At 37.9% G+C, this 19,300-nt stretch overlaps 1 protein-coding gene across 2 annotated transcripts in view; it reads left to right on the top strand.

Moving 5' to 3' along the window:
• The first annotated feature begins 377 nt into the window (after positions 1–377).
• Positions 378–19,300, top strand: part of PPARA (peroxisome proliferator activated receptor alpha) — a 35,220-nt gene continuing 16,297 nt past the window's right edge. The window contains exons 1-2 of one of the 2 annotated variants that reach the window (XM_032182630.1): positions 378–426; positions 3,637–3,760. The gene's annotated coding sequence lies outside the window, so the exon portion shown is untranslated. Of the gene's footprint in view, positions 427–3,636; positions 3,761–16,701; positions 16,913–19,300 lie in introns of those variants that run through there. The other variant, XM_032182638.1, reaches the window with a different exon arrangement.

Here is a 19,300-nt window from a genome sequence, read left to right as displayed (position 1 = left end):
GTGTGTGTACCAAGTGCTGCCTGGGATTAATTCCCAGTACACCAAGCCCCTCGGGGCCCTCCTCGCCCTCCCTGGCCCCCACACGGCCGCCGGGAGCGGGGGGTGGGCACACCGAGCCGCCCGCGCTGCGCCCGCCCGCGCCGCTCTCCCCTCCCCGCGCCCAGCCAATGGCGCGCGCCCGCGGCGGGAGGTGTGTGCCGCGACCTCACTTCCGGTACCTGTCACCCCGCCGCCGCCGCCGCTGTTCGGGCTCAGGACGCGGCGCCGCCGCCCCCCCGCCCTCAGCCCCCCGCCCCCCCCACGGGCAGCGGCCGTTGGGAGGCGCCGCCATCGCGGCCGGGCCCCGCCCCCCGCGCCCATGGGCGCCCGGCGGCCGCGGGCGGTGGCAGCGCCTCCACGGGCGGCTGCGGGCAGGGCCTGAGCACGGTACGGGGCGGCGGGGGGCGCCCGGCCGGGGCCGGAGGGTGGGATTGGGCTGGTCTGAGTTGGGCTAGTTTGGGTTGGTCGGGTTTAAGTTGGCTTGGTTCAGTTCGATGGGGTTGGTTTAACTTGTGTTGGATTAGTTTGGGATGGGTTGGGATGGTTTGGGTTAGTTTGGGATAGTTTGGGTTGGTTGGGTTGGTTTGCTTTAGTTTGGGATGGTGTGTTTGGTTTAGTTTGGGTTGGTTTGGTTCAATTTGTTGGTTTTTTTTTTGGGGGGGGGGGGATTTGGGTTGGTTTGGTTTATTTTGGCTTGTTTTGGGGGGAGTTGGCTTGGGTTGGTTTGATCAGTTTGGTTTAGTTTGGATTGGTTTAGTGTGGAGATGAGGGGACACTTCTTCACAGTGAGGGTGATAGAGCACGGGCACAGGCTGCCCAAGGAGGCTGTGCAGTCACCTTCTCTGGAGACATTCAAAACTCACCTGGATGCCATCCTGAACAGTGTGCTCCAGGTGATCCTGCTCAGTGGGGGGTTGGAGTGAGTGATCTCCAGAGGTCCCTTCCAACCCCAGCCATTCTGGGACACAGTGATTTTGTGGATGGGTTGGGTTTGAATTGGTTGGGTTTGATTTAGTTTGGTTTTACTTCATGTTACTGCCATGTTCTGCTGCTGGGCTGTATCCTGGGGGTCCAAGGGCAAGCAGGGGCATCCCTGGTGTTTGAGGCTTGTGTTTCTAGACCAAAAACCAATTCTGGAAACTTCAGGGAGGCATCAGGGTGCTGGGACTCAGGGAATAGAGAGATAGGAGGTGATGTCCTGGCACACAAGGTGCCAGCTTGGTGCTGTCCTGTCGCCTCGATGTGGCCCATTTGAATTGCCTGTCCCGTTTGGGAACCAGATGGAGGATTTGTACTTGGAGGTTGCCATGGCTTGGCTGGTCAAGGTGTGCTTTTTTCATGATCAGAGCAGGATACCTGTGGAGCAAGGAGTGGGTCTGTGGGAGCTCCCCCTGTATCAACTATTGTTGGTTTGACAAGCAAATTGTGTTTCCTGATGGTCCCTCCCAGGCTGTCCACTTGCCGTCTGAAAGGCAGGTGGAAAAGATAACGTTCAAACAGAAATGGAAAGAAGTGTTACAAGGTCTCGCCTTGTGTATTCATATTAAGATTAGCACAGTCTCACTGGCATGAGTAGCTGCTCCTAAGCTCTCAGATAAAAGCCATATGAGTACAGGCATTGTCAGCCAGGATTATCTGGACTAACAATGTTTGGCACTACAGTGGCATTGGATGCCTTAGTAGTACTTCACAAATAAAGACGTTGCATAAGTTTTGCTGGGACAGAAAGGTTTAATCAAACTGTGCTTGTGTTACAGAACGTGCACTGACTTCCCTAATAGCATTGAACACAGATTGTAGGGTTGTGATTCACGTGGTCTTTGCAGGTAGCAAAACTGAAAAGTGTTTCACTTAAAAGCTCTGAAGTGCTGCCCTAACACTGAGTATACCTGGTCTCATGCTGAAACTGACGGCAGCGGTGCTTCATGTGATGTGGTCACAAGCCTACGCTAAGCTAAACCAGTATCATAACCTTTGTTAGTTGGCATTAGCTGTCCATCCAGCAGCCCTTGGCTCTCAGATACCTTTCGTGGCAACTTGTTGGATTTTAAGTAGTGCAAGGTATTGTTTCAGAAGGATGAGTGTGTGCCCAGACCTTATCAGAGGTTTGTACAACTGTGTGGCCAGCATGCTCTCTTGCTTTTCCCATGTTTGGAAGGAGCACTTGACATAGTCCAAAAAAAAGTTCTTATCAATCTGCTGATGCCTTGTATTGACTCTCATCCTGTACATTCACGCGGCATAGAGAGTCTTGCTTGCCTGTGATAATCTTGTACATCTTGAAAGCCTTTTTCTCTTTTGCAGTTCAGTTTTGCTGTTGTTGCTTTTTTAATGTCTTCATTTTCTGTTCATGCCATTCAAAATAGTCCTCTCACAGGGAATTATGAAATCTAAAGTAAAGAATAGGGGTTGCACTTCTGTTGAGATTTTTGTGTCATTATGTTTTTAATATTTTGTGTTCAGTGTTACAAAAGCATTAGAGAAGATAGTGTCCTACAGCACAGTAGGATAAGTGGCCTAGGATATTCATCTTGTTCTAGAAATTGGATTACAGTGTTCACTGTTTACCTGAAGTGATCAAGGAGGGCAAAGAATTGTGTGTTTTTTTTTTTTGTTGTTGTTTTTTTTAATTCTCGGCTTTTAGAAGAAGTGCTTTCTTCAAAATTGTAAACAGGGCTTTTTTCTTGTTTACGTTGCCTTGGCTTACATGCTGTGATTTCAGTTCCTAGTTGTCTCTCTTGCAACTGGAATATTTATTATGAGACGAGGAAGAGAATGCCTTACTTGTCTGGGAAAATAAACAACGTTGAATTTATATCTATTATAAATATGAACATGTTCTTACAGCATTCATGAATTTTAACATTTTTAATTTAATCTGTCTGCTCTTGCAAAATCTCCCTAAATTTGTTTTGTTTTTTTTTTTTGAGTTGAGTGGACAGGGGAGTCAACTTAATCAAAACAGTATTTATTTTTATATAGCTATGTATGTGCCTTTTTTTTTCTTTTTTCTTTTTTTTTTTTTTCAATATGGGCCTTGTAAAGTATGTAACAATAAAATCTCTCCCTTTGCAATTGGCCTTTCAAGTACCAACCACACCCCAAAGACATCTTGTGGGACATATGTGTGTACCTCAGGATCCATAACAGTCTGTCTGCATAAAGACTTAGACTTCTGTGAGAACGCTTCTTAGGAGTAAAAGTATTTTGTTTTATAACAGATAATTAAAATACCACAGGGCTTTGACTGAGGTGGTCTTAACTGAGGGATTTTTATTTTGTTTTGTTTTATTTTATTTTATTATTTTATTTTATTTTTAGCATGAAGAAAAAAGCTTGGAATGATATTGGCATGTACCAGTCACGGAGCCTAGTTAGCTGAATGTCATTGTAGTCCTTCTGTAAAACTTAGTGTTGTATTTACAACCTCAGCCATTTAAAAAAACGAAACAAAACAGGTTTAGCTCAAGTGAAGTGACAGTGTTGTTTTTTCTGAAGAGATGTGAATACAAAAAAACAGTACATTATATGATATCAGTATAAAGTTAGATTAGTAAGCTATGGGAAATCTTGTTGACTTTTTTTTTTATTTTAAAGAAAGAATGTTGGCACTTTTTTATTAATGAAGAGACCCTTGTTATCGCCAATGTGCACGTGAAATGGAAGGGTAACATATGGAAAATGGCTTCTGTTTCAACCTTGCAAGATGCTGCGTGAAGTGGTGAGTAAATACATGGACTGAGAATTACCTTGGCAATATTTTTGTACAACTAGAGAAGAAAAAAATCAGCAGTACAGTTTCTGTAAAGAGTGATTAATGTGTAGCCAACTGACAAGGAAAGAAATCTGAGCAAGATGTACAAACAAATAGTTGACAAACGAAAGGTGGCACAATCAGGAGAACAGTGTAAGTAATATTTCCTTATGTTGTAGCGTCTGTTGCTGTGTTGGACTTTTACATAGAAGGAAGTTGTGTATAGGCGCTACCCAGTAGAATTCTTAATTAGATGAATTCTTAATATTTTATAAGTTTTTAAAAGTGTTTAAGAGTGTTCAGCATCTCACAGGACCAGGTCTGTAAAATGCTGAATAGACACTGAGTGAAAAAGTAGTTATCCTGTAAGATAAAGCTCTAAATCATCTCTATGCTCAAAATAAAAGTGATTGTTAGAAACTAAAATCTCTCTCTTAAAAGCATAATATCTGGCATGTTTTGAAAACACTAAATAGATATTTAGCAGATTGTTGTGTGACCAGATTGTATGTTGCATTGAGATGTTGCCAAATGTGATTCTGCTTCCTCATACCAGTTCTAATGGTTTCTGCTTATGAAACAGTATTTATTTATAAGTGCATTGCATGTGTCTTTTAAATATCTAGGAAGTATAATTTCTGTGTCCAGCAAAGGGCTTCTTTTGCACAGATTAATACAAATTGTAAAATACAATTCACTGGTAATTCTAATCCTGATACAGGCTTAAGTTGTTACGTCACTGGTTTATGTGGTTGCTTGCTGTGTTTTAAAGTGCTGTAAGCATGATTTATTTATTTTTGTACATTGCAGATTGAAAGATGAGAACAAGCAAACAGGATAGTTTGTTGCAGTATTACATTCATTAAATTTATTGTTTTAGTTCAAGTTCAATGATACATATGGAAACACTAACAATATGAAAAATATTTGCAAGCATTTGGAAAATTACCTATCCCTCTCTAGAAATGTTGATATACAATCATATGGTTTTATTTATTTATGTATTTATAAACTAAAAAAAATATTCACTTAAAGTTCCCAAATGGTGAAAGAAACATGGTTAAAGATGCATCTGCCCTGAGTAGCAACTCAGTGTTGCTACTTGGCACTTAGCAGCTACTGAAGTTGTAAGGTTTTTTTGGCATTTGGTTCCAGCCAGCTGACATGCATGTGAAAGCAAGTTAGTCCACTGTTTTCAGATTTCAGTAGTCCAGTTTGTTGGTAAGTAGGTAAAAGGAAACCAGAGCTGATGTTCAGTGTGCAACTAAATTGCTGGCTGGGTAAATTGTTGTTCATCCAAATATGTATGAAATCCTGGAGCTGAGAGCATTTACTGTTGTGAGTAGCTTGGAGTATGATGTATTTTGCATGGAAAAACGTTATCACAGTCTGTCCTAATGTTATTTAGATTTAACCAAAAAAAAAAAAAAAAAAAATCAAACTATTCTGTCAAGGTTTTGATGCAGGTCTTACTGTCTTAATGGTTATATCTACACATCCAGCACAGCTCTACTGTCTGAAAAATTTCTAATATCTGCATGTAGACTTGTATTGCAGTTTTGGTTTTGTTACATAAATAAGACTGTACATGCCTGTTTCATTTTAATTATTTACTAGAAATTACTGATACAGCAATTCACAGAAGAAACTGTTGAATTTAAACTATAATGAGAGTGTTCACATGGTAAGAACTTTTGTCTATTAGCAAAATCTCTTTGAAAGTGAAGACTTCAATTACTGTTGATGCTTCCTATTTGCCTGTTAGTGTTGCTGCTTCAGCAAGAATGTTATTAAGTGCATGACATTAGAGTCATAGTGCAGGCTCATATAAAAGATAACATAGCATCCTCGTGTATTTATTCAACATGTATGGAAAATATTCCCTGGAGTAGTTAAATTGAAAAATATAGTATGAAACAACTTAGATTTGAGGGTGGAAAGAGGGAGAAGATGAGAGTTTTGTCAAGAAGGGCTGGTTTAAAGACTCCTGTTTTTATTGCCAGGCAGTGCTTGCTGGCATTCTTTGCAATGGGGCCAAGGAATGCTCCATTACAGCAGTCCACAAATCCACCCACTCTTATGTGTTGCAGTGCACGGGTCATAGTGAATATTGTGGGCTTGTGGGCAGTTTTCAGGGGAAGACAACAGGAGCTACACATTGCCAGCTTAAAAATGTTTCTCATGGAGGCTAGAATTATATTCATGATGAATGTTAGTAGTCCTACAAAAAAATGGAAAAAATAACCAGCATAGGTATGCACAGAATACCGGACAGTGATGTTTAGTCGGCAAAGTTGGAAATGGTTAAATGTGACTTTTCAAATCTTTTTCTTAGCCAGTAGGTAAACATCCAGTTTGGAGTATGTTTGCTGTATTACTGGGTTTTCCCAGGCAAATTTGTTTTAAATGGAAGATGCTGTATGAATGCAGTTTCACTAGAAAAGAGCGATGTAAACGGGAGAACATTCTGTCTGTGGTAGTTTCTGACATGGTGGTTATTGAAAATTTTGCTCAGTGGCATAAAGTGTAGTTATACTGTTAAGCTGTATATACCTGAAACTTAAAAATGGTGCAGTGTGTGTACTCGTATTGCACGTAGCTGCCCACAGAGAAGAGCATGTAAGAATTTTGAACTGTTTATTACCTCTGAAAATATTTTTTAATATTTTATTTATTATTATTCTTATCCACTGTGGAACAAAAGACTGCTGTGTGGAGTTACACAGGCCAGACTGACTAGAAACAAGTCAGGTAGCAGCTTTAGAAAACATATAGGTAAGGGACAAGAATAGTTTGCAGCTCAGAATACTGCTTTTGAAAAAAAGCAGCAGCTGTACTTTTTGTGTACTGTGCTTCCATAGAGATGTGGCTGTACATAAACAGGCCAATGTTTTCAAGCAGCTGCCAAATTCTCAGCTTTTAAATGTATGTTTTGGGCACCTGATTTTCAGTGTACTGAGCTGCCATAATTCTAACTGTTACAGGGAATTGCATTTTCTCAATATTATAAATTCTGTTGAAGTTCAATAGTGATTATCCTTGAAGAAGATAGAAGAGTTTAGTTTGCAGCTATCAGTCATTTTATTTCTCTTCTACCTGATATGTGGGTATGAAAAAAGCAGAATCAGCTGTCCCCTCGCTGTGTTGTTGCTGACAGCCCTGCAAATACGAAATTTGTAGTGAGAGGTGTGGTTGCACATCACGGCCTGATCTGATCCAGCAACTGTTGTTAAAGATCAGACATGCTCTCTCTTCATGCTTCTTTCCTTTGCTGCCAGCCACGTGGATGCCAACCTTCCTTCCTTTCTGCTGCCCTTCAGTGAGTCCGTTCAGCTATCTCAACCTATTTACATTTTTCCTGCATTATGTTTCTACCAGTTTAATGAGCCAGATTTTTTCACTGAGGCTGTGTCTATACTAGGTAATAAAATATGCTGGGGATTGTTCTCTGGACCCAGAGCGAAGTGGCAATACCTCACACACCTAACAGCCTTCTTCCCAGAACAGATAGCTGTTTCCTTAACCAGGCCTGGGCATTTGGTTGGGAGAATGCCAAGCTGCTGTGGGCCCAAATGGTGTCAGAGAGAATGCTAACATGTATGGCTCAAGCCTGAGCTCTGACCCTGGTTTATTTACTCTTATAGATGTGGCCAGAGAGGTCAGACAGTGCGGGAGCCAGCCCAAAGGTAGGCTGGAGTTACGTGGCTGGAAATGAAGAGGGGAGAGTAAAGGCACAAGACTGACAATGTCAGAGCTACGGCAGGGATATCCTTTTGATGTCATGGAGCTATTAGTTACTTAAGCTGGCTGTACTCTTAATGCAACTTTATTTTGCAACCCGAAACTTCTGTGTGGCTCTGCAGAGGGCTGTGAGTGCTGTCCCCCTTGTAACTGCTTTCTCAAAGTTCTATTCTGTCAGCTAAAATGTCTTACAAATTAAATTCAAACTAATATATGAAAGTATATGTGGGATTCTGTAAACAAAATTTCTTGTCCTGACTGTTTCGTTGGTCTGTTGGTTGTTTCTGTCTTTTTTTTTTTTTTTTTTTTTTTTCCCCACCTTGCTGTAATTCAGTTTCTTCCTTGTTTTTTTTAAAAAAAAAAAAAAAAAGGTGGGGAAGTGAGGTGGAGTAGCAGGCAGGCAGCAGTGGTGATACTATTGTTAATATGGTGCTGTTAAACCAGTAAGTAGATACCCTTTACATCATGTGAAGGATGAGCAGAGAACTTAGATGTCAGGAAAATAATTGGTTATATTTTGATGTTTTTGATCATGCAGGAGTGTGAGCTTGTGATCTCTATACTGTAGCAAGTGACCTGATTTAGAACTGTGAAGTCATGTGAACCAAGTATATCCTCTGACATGTCAGTAGCTTGGAAGCACAAGTACTTGATGTCCATTTGCCAAAAGATGTAGATTCATTGCATTCATACCTGTTGCTAGGACTTCAGTCCGCAATGTTAATTCAATGGAAACTTTGTTTCTGGGTGATATATTTGTCATGCAGAAAAGCTTCTTATGGTAGGAATTTGTAAATTATTGGAACAAAACCGAAGACTTCTTTCACTCTTTTTTGTTGTTGTCAAAAAAAAAAAAAAAAAATTTGATTCACATTCCACTCTGGGTACTCTGAGTTGTGGCACGCCATTAAATCAAACTTAGTTTATTTTTAGTAGGGTTTTTTATTATTTAAATGTAATCACTGAGCAATGGGAGCGTGTAAAAATACTCTGAAGGAATGAGCAAAATTGTAATACACTGAAGAATAAGTAAACCAAGCAACTCCAGGTGCTGTTTATAGAAGGCATTAGTCTACTGGTAGAAGCGTACAAAAGCTAGCTCCTTGGGATTACTCAATTAATTTCCAGAAGAAAGGGCCTTAATCTGTAATATCTTTTCTGAAGGTCAGTCTCTTTTATTGGATGTAAATTTTACTAAGCTGAATTTAGGTTATCAAATATACTTTGCTAGTATGTCTGGGCAGGGAATGAAGTTAATCAGTGGAAATAAAACCACAGAAAATACACAGTGGTGTTCTTCTCCACTAAGAAGGCGAATTCAGGCTTCTTGAATCTCTTCCAGACACAGATGTAAATTCCACTGTAGCTTTTCAAATAGTGAATAATCATGGTCTGTTACATTTGATGATGAATCACGCAAGGGGTTGCAGATGGTGAGAAGAGTGCAGCTGTGCAGATACTAGAGGAGCTGAGATGGAAGACTAGAGGACCCGAGGGAATGAAGGAGGTGATTCGAGGGTGGGATGATAGAGCTTATGAAAGAGAAGGGTAAGACAGCTGAAAGACTATTGAAGCTGAGCATGCTGGGGTAAAGCCAGAAACTGAAACCTGAGATTTGGGGATGGGGAGAGTGCTGGAAACTGAAAAGGATGTATACTTGAGGTAAAAAAGATTTTTCTTGTTGCTGATCTCTGAATCAGAAGTTGCAGCATTAGATATCAAAGTAACTTTGCTTTTGTCCCAGGCCAAAGTAAGGAGACAACCCTAGATGGAAGTTTAAGCAGTAGATGAAAAGAGGAAACTGAAGGGCTTCATGTACCTTGTAAAGGAATGATGGTCCTAAGTAGGAGAGCTACTGTAGTTACACATACAGATGCAAAGTTGTGGGTTTTTTTGTTTTGATTGTTGAGGATGGGGCTTGTGCAATGAAATCAGAATTGCAAAATTTGGGAATTCACCAGGTAGAGAAGTTTTATCTGACTAGGTGCTCCTAAATAAGGGGGATTGCATGTCCCAGGTTGTGGTTGAAGGGCTGTGAAGATTCAAGTGAAGCTTTGCATAATCTCAGTGATAAAAGGAATGATCTTAAACCAACATCCTAGAAAATCCAAACCATCTTTCACCTGTTTGCATTGGGTAATTTTAATTGAATCCATCTTTCTCCCTTGATTAAAAAGTATTGTTCCAAGACAACAGCTCTTTTCTTTATTCAGGAAAGATGTTGCCGTTAGAATCTCTGTAAGAACTACTATTTTTGCCTACAGGTCAGAAGTCCACAGCCAAAGTGAATATTTAACCACTATTTCAAGGACAGCCAATTGTCTTTTTCTTAATAAAGTAAGCAATTAGGAGTCAAAGTGAGGGATCGTGGAAAACTAGAAGAATACTTCAAGTACTAACGTAGCTTCAGGCATCCATTTTGTGTATTCTACAAACCTTAGTAAGTGCAAAAGAAGAGTTATGCTCATAAACTGCTGTGCTGATAACTGTCTTCAGAATTACTTTCTTAACTCTTTTAGTCTTACTACTTCAAAAAGTCAGGTATATGCAATATGGTCTGCCTTCCTCTTCCATTAACTTTGAACCTACAAGTCTTGCCAAATTTGACAGAGGAGTGGTGGTTGCAAAGGTATTGGAGTCGCATAATTTTTTGGGGAGTTGTAACTGGACAGAAGGAGGGAAAACACATTATTGACCCAGCTGAGGAAATGACGCAATAAGAATTCAACAATTCTCTGTTCTATTTGGCCAGTTAATTGCCAATCAGCACAGGAGCACTGGTTGCAACATGCAGCTCTGAGCCAGCTTACAGCGTGTGCTCACTGTTTGCCCAGTCAGTTCAGGGACATTGCGTGGGGAGAGGGAAGTATTGTGAAGAAGGGAAAGATCAGGGAGTCACGATAGGATGACGTAGGGTTACAATGGTATGAAAATGTTATGTCTTGGGAAGCAAATCGATAGAAATTGAAGTATTTTATTTCTTCTAACAGCAGTTACCCCTTTTCCAGTGTTTTAATGTTACTAGCAGTGAATACCAATATGAATTCTACCTTCCACATTTAGTTACTGTCACAACATAATGCTGTCATGTTTTTATCACGTTGCTTAAACTCAGTTATATACAACTTCAAAAATGTCTTTATGAGGTAACAAAACTACTTGGTATCCTTAAAGTATTGTAGATTGTGTTGCAGAATTTGAAGCCTAGTGTTTGTGTTCAGTTGAAGTTGTAGGAACATTGCTTTGCTTTGTTGAAGAATAAACAAGGATTAAATGGTACAGGAATAATAAGTATGCTCACAAAACAAATGATAAGTTAACTATTTCTCAGCCTTCGTTTTACTATGAATTTATACTTACGGCAGGTATTTCTATTTACAAGACACCAAGAATTCATAGTTTTAAGAGTATGTTATTACCAGTCCTGTCAGGAAGAAATTATTGACAATATATACCAATTGCTACCACACATAAGGGTCTGAGGAGATAAAACAAATGCGATTCTTTTATCCTAGTTAATAAGGACACATTTTAAGACATCCATGCATATACGTGAACCCTAAAGATTGTTGCAATGTTATTGGAGTTTTAGAAATTGCTTCTCACTAAATCATCTAAGTCTTTGCTTGATTCCATAAGTTAATGGCAACTGATTTTTTTATTTCTTTATCTAAATAAATATAGTCAGTCTAAAGTCTCACATTTGTTAGTAAGAGCTGCTAGACATCTTTGCTTGTAAAAGTTATGATGTCCTTTTGAATAGGACAGTGTTTTTTAATTTTTTTATTTTTTTTTTTTAATCTAGCAAAGGAACAAGTAAAGTTTCTGAGTTAAAGGTTTATGTAACAGCATCATCAATATGTTTAATGGAAAATGACCAAAAAACCTGCCTGGCACTTCTTCTATATGTATCAGATTTAATTTTAATGGACAATTTTATTTGCACAGATGTCTTTAATGTTTCACCCTCTGAAGTTTATTTTTACCATATGTAGTAAAAACATACTCTGCAGGAAACTTAGTAATAGACTTATTTTATTTACTCAAAATTTGATTATATTGGAGATAATCATTTAGTCACCACATTAAAATGCAATTTGTATTTGCCTTTTACCCTCAGATATCTTTATCCTTCAACAAAGGAAATCTCTGTGGAATGTCAGGGCATGGTTAGAAAATTGTTGAGAAGTCACTTTGCATAATCTGAGATGCATTACTCACACATGTAAGGGAACAATTGCAACATTTCAATTTAGTCTCAATGATGTTTCTCAGTGAGCAGCATGTTAAGACAGATATGTAGGCAGTTTGTAAATGCTGTACACATAGGAACCAACTTTAACTTAACCACTAAAACTTCCTTTTACATACTATTTTTAGAAAAGAGCATTGGTAATGGTTTTATGAAGTCTAATATGTTCATGCGGTTCGTAAGACTTTTTCTTTTTTTTTTTTTTTTTTTAACTTCTCTTAATTTTGCACATACTAGGCAAGTAGGTTTATCCTCAGTTTGAGCACACTGACTTGGAAAGTCCAGGTGTTCCTAGCTGTTAATTGATTCAACATACTGGCTTAGGTAGTTTGCTTGTCAGATGTTTGGACAGTAACGGAAAACTTAAAAAGCCAGATGACTTCCAAAAATGAATAAGGAGTTTGGGGACAGATGGGGAAGGTAAAAGAACTTTGAGTTCATTAACGTGGTAATAAAAATATAGTAAGTACTCAGATGACACGTTTGTATGAACGTGACCTTGGTCTTGGATCAAATAGCAAATACATAAATGTCATGTTTGTCTGAATGTGACCTTGCATTGGTTCAGATATCAATCATAAATCTAATCCTAGATTTTAATGTACATGTACAAAAAATGGCCTCTTAAATGATGCATCGGATCTTTGGTTCTCAGGAGTCACGGTCTTCACATGTAAGTGTTCAGCAAACACAAAAAGCACGTTTGTGCAAAACATTAAATTATTTTAGCTGCATTGCCTACAAGATGCTGTCAATGAATGATTTAGAATCTGTTAAAGCTTGAAGCGCAAATTGCTATGACTGCTATGATTAACATGTATAATCATTTGAATCTCGTTCAAGTATGGAATAATTTGAGTAGAATATAACAGGGACCTGAAGAGCCATGGACACTGAAACAGCATTGAATAAAGAGCAAAGCCGGTGATTGTCTGGAGAGAGGAAAAGAAAAAAAGGTAGAGTGTGCTGCAAGCATAGATGTATATACATGTACATGTATAACAGTGAATTGGGGGTTTTATTAGAAACTGTGATGAGCTGTAAGTAGTTGTGGGGACTTGAAAGAGAGCATGTATCAGAGAATGCCATGTCCTCTGTAACATAATGATTACTAAGATGTTGCAGTGGGTTTCTTGAAGCACATTCCTATTGTTTTTTTTGATTCTTGTATTAATAAAATATACTTAGATCTGTATTGATGCCTTAAAAATATGTGATGTTATTAATTCCAATCTGAATAATTACTTTCATGGTAAATTGAATGAACTTCCCACATACTGTTGTCTAGGCTGTTTTTTTCTTTAATGTCATATTAATTATAGTATGCCTATTCTATAATTTTAAGCATGTAGTCAATTCTCAACTACATGTCAGTGCTCGTTATTTTATGTAAAAGTTGAACCAGAACCAGGATTATTGGAGAAAGGCAAAAAAATCACAAATTGCCATTTTTTCAGGATTTCTGTGCATCCCAACAGCAAAAGTCAAAGGAAAACAAAAGATTTTTCCACAAAGATTTTTCCCCCTTATGACTTTGCTGGTACTTACCTGTTTTAGAGTCAGGAATAATCTATAGATCAGACTGGATTGTACTGTAATTAAAAACTAAAGCAAAGACCCCATCGAAGCACTTTTTGAAGAAAATAGTAAAGTGAAGGTTAACAGTCTTGCTTACCAATAGTCCTAATATAATATTCTGTAGTTTGTTGGCTTGTACTGAATTCCTGACTAGTCAAGTCTTAGAAGAATTTAAAGGATTCAGCAGACATAGACTTAAAAGAGAGATTTAAATGCTTTACTTTGGCATATAGCTACTTCTGATACAAGTTTCTGCTTAGCCTTCACTAGAGATGAAAAGTAAAGTCTGATCTTTCTATTTCTATATGTATCTTTCAGTTACAGAAATGAGTGAGGTATTCACCTTTTGGATATGAAAATTCTCATTTAGAGGAGGAAAAAACAAAGCAAAATCTGTGAATGTCATATTGGTATTCTGTATAGAAATACAGATGTAAATCTGTTTGAGCTTTGTGTCAGTTCAAGCAACGCCATCTCCATTCTTTAAAGAAATGAACTAAGAAAAATGGACTTTTGTTTTATCAGAAGGACCTTGGTGCAAATTTGAGTACTATCATATTTGATATATCTGATGTCCATTTATGTGGAAAAAAAGCAAGTATGGCTTCAGATAAATGTAAACTTGAGGTGATAGACCTGTAAATCTTGTCTCTGGTGCCTGAAGACAAGGTTGCAAAACCTTTATGTCCTGTAGCTGACAAAGTCAAATCTGGTTCCAGTTGGGTTAGCAGTGGCTAATTTAAAGACAGGCTTCAGTTCTCATCATACTGATAACTTGGAGCTGTGGTATTTCTGTACATTAAGTCAAGATGTGTCTGCTAGAGGTTGACTAGGCTAATGTTGTGGATCAAATACAAAATTCAGATGAAATGTATTTCCTGGTCTAATATTTGGGCAACGTAGATGTCATATGTAAAAGTAAAGTGTTCTCAACTGAGTTCCTATTTCCCTTGTTCTGGAGGGGCTTGCTGAATTTAAAATTTCCCACTAGGAAGCCATTTGATAAGGTGTTGTCTTATCTGTTCTTTGAGCTAGATTACATCTTTCAGAGTTTCTAGCATTGGAACTATTCTTTTTTTTTTTTTTTTTTTTTCTTCAGGAGTGTTGTTGTTTCAGCTGAGAGTAAATGCCTGTATCTTCCATTTACTGGATTTCTAAGAGATTTTTACTGTTGGAAGAATGATGAATAACTGGGAGGTGCAAGAGCTTCCCAGCCTATAGGGAAGTCCTGTGGCCATATCAAAAGATGATACTGCTTAGTCCAATACAGAGGCTGCCTGATTTATAGAGCAATTTTATGCTCTCAACAGCCACTGAAGTGGCAGGGCTGCTTTACTTCAGGCAATGCAAAAGCCTAATTTAGAAGCCTAGACTGTTGATACAGTCACTGGATTCTTCCGAGAGGATTCAGTCTGCACATCCACAAATACATTTGTTGGCTGTGCAGCACATCTGTCCCTCTCCCCAACTGCTTTTTCTGTTCCCCGTGTTGAGCCAGCAAAAATATTTGTAAGGCTTTGCAGTGAACTGGATTGGAGAAGTGATCTGGTTGAAAAATCCTGCTTTGTAATTGTCATTGTGGTCTCAAAGACCAGTTACAGTCTGGAAAGTCCATTGAGTTCTGCATTACTCAGATGTGTAAGTGAGGTGAGATGCCTGTTTGCTGAAAATTAATTCCTGCTTTGTATTTTTTCTTTGCCCTTAGTAATTGTTTCTGTCCTGTGAGAAGGAATTCAATTTGGAAGAAATAGTTTGTTTACCTCCTGGACAGTGCTGTTGCTGTTCTGTTACTAGTCACTTCTTGAACAGCAATCTTGACAAAACCAAAAAATTGTTACAACTACTTTATATAAAATGAATGTGTTACATAATTTAAAAAATCTGAGGAAATAATATATAAACATGAAGTTATAGAAAGCTGCTAAATGGTTTTAAAGCAGAAATGTTGCTTTTAAAAGGGGGATGAATTGCCCTGTTCAGACATTTATCCTTCTCTAGTATATTCTAGGCAATGAGATTCCACTTCAGAGAGGCAGGACCCATGAAGTAGCTTCTGTACTCTGCCACTAAATGTTGGAAAGAAGCTACAGGGAGATGCCAACAGGGATTGAAGCTGGCTCAGTAAATGCAAAGTAGTTATATAGGGACTACTAGCAATGATGTCATTGGCCATTGGCCTCTGCATTTTTTTTTCAATCTGCCTTCCCTCCCTCCCCCCCGCTGATTAGTCACTTTTTTCCACTCTTTCTGTGTAGAGTATGCCCAAATTTTAATAGCTGAGCAGTGTTAAGGAATTATTTCCATAGGTATTTCAGGCTTTTTGGTCTTCAAAGGTTATGATATTGCTGCAAATGCTAAATTTTGTACAGTGCCTCTGTATATACTGCAGTTATAAGTGATTCAAAGTTCTCTTTTATAAGGAGATATGATAGTATTTTATTTAGTGGTGCAGGAGGACTTTGAATGTTTTGCCTTTTACTGAGTGTTTTTATAATCATACAGATTGAGGTTTTATTTTTTTTTCTTGGGAGGGACATAAATGTTAATCAGAGGGACATAAATATTAAACAGATGGTCCTAGAGCCTTGAACTTCTATTAATATTCTGCATTGTGGCTCCTATGCACTTGAATATTAGGTAAGGAATCTTTCATGTTTAGTATGGCTACCTGTTTGACAACCCTTGTTAGTTTTCTTTACAGAGTTTGTATCCTGTTATGTTTTACTCTTGGTAATACTCTTTTTGCCAAATAATAGGTGTTGCTTGTTTTAATATCTCCTTAAATATATTCTTATTTTTAAAATTGTTTGTACCAGGAAAAGTGTGGATTTGTAGCACTGTTATGTAAATGATGTTTTATAGTTTTATTAAGACATTTCCTTACTTTTTCAAAGTAAAAATAACTGAATAACAATATGGTTACATGTTAAGAACTGAGGATTTTTATTTATTTTTAACTGGTGGGAACCTTCATCTGCATGCGAAATACCATGTATGTTGCATGATAAGAGTTTCTGGCAACATTGTTGTACCTTGCTACAGAGCTGGAAAACTTCTGCTCTGCATATGTCACAAAACAGATTTAATTTTAAAATCTCATCGCTTTGCCTAAATGTCATGTTAGCTTTATCAGTAAATTTCTGCTAGTTGTGGTGGGCTAATAGCTGGTGCTGCACCATGGAAGTATTGTGTATTTCCCTGCCAGTCTGATAGAGTACATCTAGTTGAAGAATGCTCCTGCTTAATGCGATGTGCAGTCAGTTGCTCATGTGGTTTTGTTCACACCTAACCTGTCATTAATCAGCACTGCTCGTGTGCATCTTCTTACTGTTGACTTGCTTGTGCAGCATGTTAATTCATCTGTTTTTGTCCTGTCTTTACAAGTGTTTGCTTTTGGTGTTGGCAAATTACATGTATGGAAAAGTTGATAAAGATTGTTAATTTTCAATAAGAAAATCTTGCCTTTCCTCTCTCTTTTTGGATCACGTCTTTTAAAATTCAGCAGGACAGAAAATCCTGGGACCAAAGAAACGCTGCTGCCTGGCTCAGTAAGTTCTGCTCGGGTTTGGCTGAGTAATATAAAAACAAACAAATACTCCCATATTGTTTTTACTACTTTTAGTATCAATCAACAAAATATTTGAAGTGTGTCAGAGCTTTAACAACACTTCCCATGTAGTTTTAGAAGTGTTATCTCTGCATCTCCTGATGCAATTACAGAAGTGTTTTCAAGGGAGAAAAGTACATGTAAAACTCATCATGCTCCCCACTTCTGTAAGTCAGTAGGCTTGTCTCCATGGCCTCTGCTCCTCCTTCAAGAACTCTCTACTGTTTCTTCAATTCTACAGGTATACTTACAGATCAGAGATATTAAAATCAGATAAGAGAAAGAGGATTTTCTTTTCTCCCACTTTTCCTAAGCAAACAATATTTTTCCCTTTTGATTGACCAATAAATTAACAGCTTTTCTTTTTTTAACACTGCAGACTAGTATAGACTGCGTTGTCCTATGAGCTGTGTAGTTACATTTCTGTTTAATACATTTCCACTTGTAAAGGGAATAATTTGGGGAAAGAACACTGCAGTATATAAGTACATTCTGTTATTGTGCCTAAAAAAAAAATGTGGTTGCATAGACGTTTTTAATTTGTAACTTTTAATAGTTTAACTTTGCAATTTTAGTATTACTTTTGAAAGTTAAATATGTGAATTTTGGTTTAATTTAAAGGCAAGGATGCTTACAAGTTGTGTATGATATCTTGGAGTACAACTGTATAAAAGGGAAAAAGCATAGTTTCTGTGTACACATGCGTGTGTGCAACTGGCAGCCATGATGAAGAGGTGGCACATGAAAAAGATTCATTTGTAAATTGTTTTATGTTCTTAATGCTACGGAAAATACAAAATATTACTGGTGTGGATGGTTACAAAGTATCAAAACTATTAAATGTCAGAGGACAAAGGAGAAAACATGCACCCTTTCCCAGATAGGAGGTAGGACTTCATACTTTCAGGTGCCAAATTTTATTTTCTCTTGATGATTTTTATGTGTTGAAGCAGGATATTGGAAATATCCTTCAGCTTATTTATTTGTTGAGGGTCTTCCTATTCACCTAAGTTTTCTAAAAGTATCTACTGTACTTGCTATTTCTAAATGTTCTGTATTCAGCTACAATATTCTCAGTGACCTGAAGGTAATGATTGTTTCAACTTTAACCTTGATATTTGCAAGCAAGCCCTTTAAACGATCAATTTGTTTATGCAGTAAATCCAGACTTTGTTACTGTTTCTCAGAGACCTTTCAAAGAGATCTCTCTCAGAGATCTCTCAAAGATCTGTCTCCTTACTGGGATTATCCTTAGTGTGGCAAGTATTAAATGTGGAACAGCCAGGGGTTTAGTCTTCCACCAACCCTTTCCAAAATGTAGCAAATTACTGATTGCTACATGAATAGGCATTTTTCTTTGATTATCTGTCTGTGATTTCTTTAAAACCTGCCTCAAGTTTATAGGTAAGTTACTCATTGGTTATTTGCAATGTGGTGGTGGGAGAGGGGGACTTACTCAAAAAGCAGGCATATTGCGGAGATAATAGACTGTGAGAGAGCTCCAGTAAAATCTGTTTATCTTTAAAACAATAATTATATGAAACTGTGTTCTCATTTTTCTATATCAGTCTTTCTTGTTATCAGTTTCCTTTGTGTGTTTGCATGCGGGTGTAGGAAAGGTGGTACGGAGACTAGAATATTGTGTGGGACACTGAGAAAATCCTCTGACAATGTCCCAAGCACAGGATTTTCCTAAAGTCTTCAGAATAAGAAGAAATGTTGATTTATACAGACATGTGAGTGGATACTGCAGCTACCTCCAACTACTCTTGCAACATGTAAAGCTTTTCTTGTAAAGCAAATTACTCTCTGAGAATGTTATTTAAATAAACTTTGTACTGGTTACTCTTTTTACGGCGGAGGTTTTATTTTCATATGACCTGTATCGATGCATATTAAGTGAAAGCTGCCAATGAAAGCATGTGCATGTATAAACATGCACAATTACAGAGAAGACAAAATGCAAGGAGTTCATTGTATGAATACTAGGTGGTTTACATTAATGTTTTGTTTCTGTGCGTCTGAAAAAAAGATAAAAATATATTTTTTTCAGCAATGGAAAGGTTAGTATGTTTTGTCTTCAGAGATGGTTATGTAAGAGCTGTGCTCACTAAAGTAGCTAGTTAACCATTGACATGATCCATAATGATTAAGCAGCTGTAATTTACTGGCAGTGTTTGAAAGTACAAAAGGGTATGTCATTTAATAGTTAAAAACAAAAACTACTTCATTTATATTTCACTAGCTGTTGAGCTGTTATATAAATTTAGCTAAACAGTCTGGTGAATTTTAAATATTTACTGCAAATGTGGAGAAGTATGACTCAATT

Source organism: Aythya fuligula, chromosome 1, assembly GCF_009819795.1.
Source record: "Aythya fuligula isolate bAytFul2 chromosome 1, bAytFul2.pri, whole genome shotgun sequence".
Classification (NCBI taxonomy): Eukaryota; Metazoa; Chordata; class Aves; order Anseriformes; family Anatidae; genus Aythya; species Aythya fuligula.
This window is presented reverse-complemented; position numbering and strand designations above follow the sequence as displayed.